The sequence below is a fragment of the Ictidomys tridecemlineatus genome, chromosome 14 (genome assembly GCF_052094955.1).
Source record: "Ictidomys tridecemlineatus isolate mIctTri1 chromosome 14, mIctTri1.hap1, whole genome shotgun sequence".
In the NCBI taxonomy this organism is placed as follows: Eukaryota; Metazoa; Chordata; class Mammalia; order Rodentia; family Sciuridae; genus Ictidomys; species Ictidomys tridecemlineatus.
The window spans coordinates 10,049,177-10,056,662 of record NC_135490.1 but is presented as its reverse complement, the minus strand read 5'-3'; the positions used below and the strand labels follow the sequence as shown (position 1 = coordinate 10,056,662).

The 7,486-nt window shown below is 45.8% G+C and overlaps 1 long non-coding RNA gene across 1 annotated transcript; it reads left to right on the top strand.

Annotated features, from left to right (window-relative positions):
- Window positions 1–2,190: 2,190 nt before the first annotated feature.
- Window positions 2,191–4,971, top strand: LOC144370572 (uncharacterized). Its single transcript, XR_013430486.1, has 2 exons — window positions 2,191–2,816; window positions 3,094–4,971. It is a non-coding gene; the product is annotated as an uncharacterized LOC144370572 (long non-coding RNA).
- Window positions 4,972–7,486: the final 2,515 nt, after the last annotated feature.

The following is a 7,486-nucleotide window of genomic DNA, read 5'->3' as shown; positions in this document are numbered from 1 at the left end:
CAAGGAAAAGAGATGTCAAAGAGGAAAATGACCTAGGTTTTTACACTTTTACCTACAAACCAACCTCTATAAAGCCCCCCCTCCTCCTCCCCCTCCTCCTCCCCCTCCTCCCTCCTCCTCCCCCTCCTCCTCCCCCTCCTCCTCCCCCTCCTCCCCTCCTCCTCCCCTCCTCCTCCTCCCCCTCCCCCTCCTCCCCATCCTCCTCTCCTCATCCCCCCTCCTCCTACTCCTCCCCTCCCCCCCCTCCTCCCTCCCCTCCCCCTCCTCCCCTCCCCCTCTTCCTCCTCCTCCTCCTCCTCATCCCCTCCTCCTCCTCCTCCTCCCCTCCTCCTCCTCCTCCTCCCCTCCTCCTCCTCCCCCCTCCCCCTCCTCCTTCTCCTCCTCCTCCCCTCCTCCTCCTTCTCCTCCCCCTCCCCCTCCTCCTCCTCCTCATCCCCCCTCCTCCTACTCCTCCCCTCCCCCTCCTCCCCCTCCTCCTCCCTCTCCTCCCCCCCCTCCTCCTCCTCCAGAGCCATCATGGGTCCCTCTTGCCCTTGGTTTCACCACCCCACTGAACCATCTCCAGGGTGATGAGCACACAGAGGGAATGGGTATCGAGGGACACCCACCACCTGTGGCCTCCGTGCAAATGCTCCTCCCACACTATCACATTTCAACTCTCACAACAATTGTCCAAAGGTATCATTGTTTTCTGGATCCTTCTGGCCACACCAGCATGGAAACAGAACTAGTCACCATAAGAACCTTAAAGGCTAGACTCTGGCTTCAACCTTACTGGGAGTCCCAGACCACCTCAGAGAGCCACCCCAGTACTCCTGAGAGTACACAGACCCCTGCACTCGCGGCCCACCCCTTGGCTCACCCCTGCTGTCTGCCATCTTCCTAGCCTCCACCAGAGTCCCAGCTTCCGCCCTCTGCCGAGGCCTGTCAGACCGCCCCTGCGCCATGCTGGCACAAGGGGTGGGGGCACCTCACGCTGCTGCAGAAGCAGGTGCTGCAGATGCCACGCGGTGGACATGCCCCTTCCAACATGGGCACTTTGGTCCTTCTCCGACACTTCCCCAAAGTCTCACCTCTGAACACGGTTGGTTTGGGGACAAAGCCTTCCACACACCAGCCTTGGGGGATATCTCAGATCCAGTCACAGCAGATGCCAACCCCTCCACGTGCCTCGTTAGTGTCCACAGGGCCTGACCTAATGTGGAGGGCGGAGCAGGTGCTGTAAGGAATGGGCGTTTATGGAATTGAACGTGAGAAATAAAACGTGTTCCACTCTGAGAAACGAAAGCTGATCATTGCATGCCTGTAGATCACGAAAAGGGGTGGAAAGAAATTAAAGGAGCATGTCTTTCCATTAAAAAATCAAAAACTAGGAAGCATTTCATAAAACCTGCAGGGCACAGGAGCACATCAGTTAACCCCTTGAGATAGGTGTCTCAGGGAAACTCGTGTCTGAACCTGGGACATGATGGGGCACCCACACCTGGCCCACTCCCTGGGGGTCTGTGGCCCTCATTTCTTAGCATTGACAAGTGTTTCAGAATGACATAACATGGGGGCTGGGGTTCTGAAGTTGTGTGAGGCACATAGCATCTTGGCACCTTTTCTCTAAATCTAAAATTAATCTAAGAAAGTTTGCTTAAAGGGATGAGGAAGGAGGGCAAATCCGGGAGCCACCCTATGAGGTCAGGACGCTGCTATCTCTCAATGGAGGATCAGCTGGGTCGAGATGTGCAGCAAAGGGACCGGCTGCCAGCCCAGGCACCGGAGGCCAGGAGCAGAAGGCAGAGCTGAGCCAAAACGCCCTGAGGCCTGAACGCCCTCGAGGGCCAGTGCTTTAAATGTGCACCATAAGCAGAGATTCACATCCGTCTCTTTAGGGACACAATTGAATGTCATATAAATGAGGGAACAACAGTTATTTCTCTTTTGCTTCCTGTTTGGAGGGAAAGCTAAATACGGGTGGCAGAGAGAAGGTATTTGTTCTAGTAGAAATGGAAATATCTAGCTGAAGAATCAAATGGCCTTGTGTTAATTTGCCTCCAGGATATTGGCATTAAGGCCAAAATCTCTTTGCCAAGATTATGGACAATTTGCCTGGAGTGGGGCGCCATCTAGTGGCCATTCCCATGTCCTCTCGTACACTCCTCAGAGCCGAGCTCCACACTGAACACGAGGTGGCCTGCTCGGACTGAGTTCTCTAGGAGGTGCCTGCAGAATCCAGCCCATCTGTCGTAGGAAAAGCCTGTCCTGGTATTTCTTTCACTCATTTTGAAGGTGCAGATGCATCTCATACACCATTGGGATTTGATGTCCTTAAAACTTGAGCAACTCCAAGTCTTGGATTTGTTTTTGTCTATTTTTTTCGTAACTGCTCCTTGTTCCAGGACAGCAGTTGCCAGGCAGGTCTGGGGTACACATGCAGACTGCAGTGTGACCAGGAGGACATCACGGACGGAAGACCTTGTGCAAATGGAGGGCCCTGCGACACCCACCCAGGATGGCCGAGCAGAGGCTGAGACTCTGGAATGGGCTCCCCTTCCTCAGTCCGGGCCTGACATGGATCTAGTTTGTTCCTTTTCCAGAAGTTCGTGTGTCCCCAGCAGTGGCTGGGCCACTGCAGAGACTGTTCTCACAGAAGAGGGCCTCCCCAGAGGGAAGGTCCTGCAGGAACCAGGGTGGGCACTCGGAGCACATGAGAAGAGGTGATGCAGCCACGGGTCACGTGGGGAATACGACCAGCCCACGTCCTGCAGGGGGTCCCCCAGGTGCCATTAACCTCTGAAGCCCCTGGGAAGGAGGATTCAAGAGAACAGGTGACATTTCTCAGTTTTACAAATATGCACGTTATCTTGCTGAAATCTAGGTCTTCAGCAGTAATTAAGTGAATGAAGTAAGGTGTTTGGTTGATTGGTTGGTTGTTTTTTTGTGTGTGTGAAATCTTACAGGAGTTCATCTAAGGACAGCAATTGTTAATATGGGGACAGGGAGCTGGTAATAGAATTTTCTGAGAGCTGGTAAGAAAAAATATGGATCTTCCCTCTTCAAGAAACTGCATAATATTTTCTCATTATGTTATTTTTTCCTCCACAGATATCAACTTTTGAAACAAACTATTCCTAAAACTTGAATTTTTAGTTATTCTCTATTTTTCCATCAACTAACAATGTTACTGCCCTGAAGAACCCAATGCTCTACACAAAACCTGGAGCACAGCCTGTACTTGATAAATGTTGCTCGATTATATTGAAGTGAGTTGATAAAATCCTAATTAAAAGTAAAAAATAGTTGGGGGCTGTGGTTGTGGCTCAGTGGTAGAGCACTTGCCTAGCATGGGTGCAGTGTGAGTTCCATCCTCAGCACCACATATAAATAAAAAAATAAAACAAAGGTATTGTGTCCAACTGCAACTAAAAAAATATTTTAAAAAAGTAAAAACTAGTTGATGGTTTAGGTTTTGTGATGGATTAACTTTTTTTTTTCCTAAGGGACACTATTGTCTCAGAAGTCTTTTGAAATATTGGGATTAATCTCTGAGCCCTCTGTTTAACCTGAGGTTACCAGTCTTCAAGAGCCATGGACTAGAAAGGCAGAATCTGCTCTCTGAAAACAAACACACAAACAACAAACTCTTCCCTTTTTGAGAATTTTAATTCTTTAATAAAACTCACTGAGTGCTCAGTTAGCAAAAGAAAAAACTCATGTAAAACCTCTCTCTCATATCATGAGTTCTGGAAGGATTAAAGAGTCAAATGAGAAAGAAAAGGAAAGGAGGAGAGAGAGGAAGGGAATGAGGAAGGAAACCTATACATGTATATTTATGGCTGCTTTATTCATAATTGCAAAACTTGGAAAAAACCAACTGTCCTTCCATGGGTGAATGAATAAACACATCCAGAAAATGGAATGTTTAGTACTAAAAAGAAATGAGCTATCAAGCATGAAAAGACACAGAGGAACCTTAAATTATTACCTCTTACTGAGTAAAAGAAGCCAATCTGTACAGACCACGTACTCTGTGATTCCAACAATATCACGGTCTGGAAAAGACAAAATGAGGGAGATAGTAATGAGGTCGGTGGTTGTCCGGGCTGGGGGAGGAGAGAGAAGCAGGGGAGAGGATGTAGGGCAGTCAACTAGTCTGTTTGGTACTGTGACAGTGGACATATGACCTTGTAGATATTGGATGTACTCAGCAAGGGTGACCCCTAATGTCAGTTGTGGAGTACATGGGATAATGATGCTTGATGGTTCATTGATCATAACGAATGCAGCCCTCTGGTGGGAGGGTTTGATAGTGGGGAGGCTGTGCACATGCAGGGACAGGGAGGTATATGAAGTTTAGTTTTTCTATGAACACTAAACACACACACATACATGTTCATGCAGGTGCACACACACGAATGTGGATCCTGTCTTTGAACAGACAGGGAGTTTCTAAGCATAAAAATGAATTTTAAAAATCCCAATGAAAAAATTCACCATTTGACTTTTCAAAACCTGAAACGCAAGTAGCAAATTAAAGGATCAAAACACTCTCATGAATAAAATAGATCACCAGGCAAAGAGATGCAAAGGGGAAGGCAGAGGCAGAGACCACTGGCCCCGCATGGACTCCATCCCCGGGGGGCCTCCAGTACCATGGAGACCCCAACGCTAGAAGTACATTGTCCTGGCTCCCTGACGGGGCAGAGTCGGGAATATCTGGGTGTAAATGTGAAAAATGCCAGCAATTTAAGTATGCTCATTAACGGGAGAGTTGAGTAACCTCCAGTGAATCTTTAGAGATCATTAGACAGTCACTTCGAATAATGTCGAAGACAGGTTTTTAATAGCCTGGGACAAGAGAGACCCTCAGGAAAACTACCTCCAGGGAGACCAGGGCCCCCAACCCAGATTCCAAGCCAGAGGAAATCTTCTTTCCCATGAGACAAAAATTACATTGATGCTAATAAAACTCGGATCACTGTCTTTTGTCCTCCACTCCTTTCCTTATTAGCAGCTCCTTCTTTAGTTTAAGGATGTTTTTGTTTTTGTTTTTGTTTCATTTTGCTTGTTGGGGAGTTTTTGTTTGGTTTGGTAGCAGGGATTGAATGCAGGGATGTTTAACCACTGAGCCACGTCCCCAGCCCTTTTTTATATTTTACTTAGAGAAAAAGTCTCAATGAGTTGCTTAGGGCCTTGCCAAGTTGCTGAGGCTGGCTTTGAACTCAAGATTCTCCTGCTTCAGCCTCCTGAGCTCCTGGGATTATAGGCATGAGCCACCATGCCTGGCAAAGTACTCACCCTATAATGATGGGGAAGTGTGTCTGTTGTCCTTGAGGTAAAGTGGAAAAGGATACGAAAGCCAGATCCAGGCTCTTGGGGCTATAGGGCTAAGACCTTGAGACCCCTAGAAGGGAGACGAGCCAGTCAGTAATCGACGTCATTTCCCCTTGCTCTTGAACCAGACAAGCTGAACCTAGAGTCCTTTCAAGGAGAAAAGTTTTATAGACGGAGAAATAGGCGGGTGTAAAGATACAGTCAGTAGGCAAGGAGGGAGGGGGAGGGAGGGGGATAGATAATAGGAGGGAGGGAGGTAAAGATGTGTAAAATATTGTAGAATATCTCTACACAGTTATATTTATGTTGTTACAAATATTCTAAGAGATTAGAGGAAAACTTTTTTCCATCAGCATTTCAACAAAGTAAAAGATCATAATTAGATTAATAAATAGGCCCTTAATTTTTATCATAAGTGAAATTTTAAAATAGAAATTTTAAAGGCATCACAATATCTGACTTCAAATTATACTGCAGAGCTATAGTAACAGAAACTGCATGGTGCTGGGCCCAGGGGCACACTCCTGTAATCCCAGTGGCTTGAGAGGCTGAGGCAGGAGGATCACAAGTTCAAAGCCAGCCTTAACAACTTAGCAAGGCCATAAGCAACTCAGTGAGACCCTGTCTCAAAAAAAATAAAAAAGGGCTGGGGATGCGGCTCAGTGGTTACGTGCCCTAGGGTTTAATCCCCAGTGCCCCAAACAAACAAAAAACCATGTGAAACTGGCATAAAAAAACAACAGACAGACACATGGACCAATGGTACAGAACAGAAGATACAGAGACAAACCACACAGATATAGTCATGTGATCCTTGACAAAAGTGCCAAAAACACACATTGGAGAAATGACAGCCTTTTAAACAAATGGTGTTGGGAAACCTGGCTATCCAGAAGTAGAACAGTGAAACCAGATGCTTATCTCTTACTCTACACACGAGTCAACTCAAAATGGATCAACGACCTAGGAATTAGATCAGCAACTAACTATGCAACTCCTAGAAGAAAAATGTAGGACAACACTCCTGCAAATAGGCACAGACTCTCTCACTAGGGCCCCCTAAAGCTCAGGAAATCATGCCAAGAGTTAATCGATGGGATGGCATCAAGCTTCCACACAGCAAAGGAAACAACCAGGAAGGTGTAGACAGAACCTACAGAAGGAGAGAAAAATCTTTGCCAGCTATTCTTCTGACAGGATTAGTATCTAGAATATATAAAGAACTAAAAAAACACACACACACACACCCAAAAAACTCAAAAAAAAATTTAACACCAAAAAAACAAATAACCCAATAATAAATGATAATAAATGGGCAAATGAACTAGATACTTCTCAAAAGAAGAAACACAAATAGCCAACATATATATGAAAAAAAAATGTCCAACACCATTAGGAACTAGGGAAACGCAAATCAAAGCTACACTGAGGTTTCATCCCACACCAAATTGAATGGCAGTCATTAAGAATACAAATAATAACAAATGCTGGGAGGAAATGGAGAAAAACGATCATGTTTACACTGTTGATGGGATCAGAAGTTAATGCAACCACTATGGAAATAATATGGAGGCTCCTCAGAAGACCAGCAAGGAACCACCATTTGACCCAGCTATACCACTCCTCAGTATTTATACTAAAGAATCAAGTCATCACGGTACAGTGACACATGCATGTTTATAGAATACAATTCACAAGAGCCAAACTATGGGACCAGCCTAGGTGTGCATCAGCGGATGGATGGATAAGGAAATGGGGTATATACACACAATGGAATTTAACCCTAAAGATTAAATTCTGCTTGTTCACAGGAAATGGATGGAGATAGAGATTATTATGTTAAGTGAAATAAACCAAACTCAGAAAGTCAAGGATTCTATGTTTTCTCTCATATATGGAAGCTAGAGAAGAAAAAGGGGGAAAATGGGGTGGGCAGGATCTCATGAAAATCAAAGGGAGATCAATAGAGAAAAGGGACAGGGATCTAGGAGGAGGCGGGGAGTGATATTGGCCAGATTTCATGTTATACGGTGTGCATGTACCAATGTGTGATGACGAATTGCATCATTATGTATGTGTGATGCACACATAGGACAACAATAAAAATGTGGAAAGAGAAAAATATTTACTTCAAGATATTCATCAAGAGACTCGTGAACTTCAT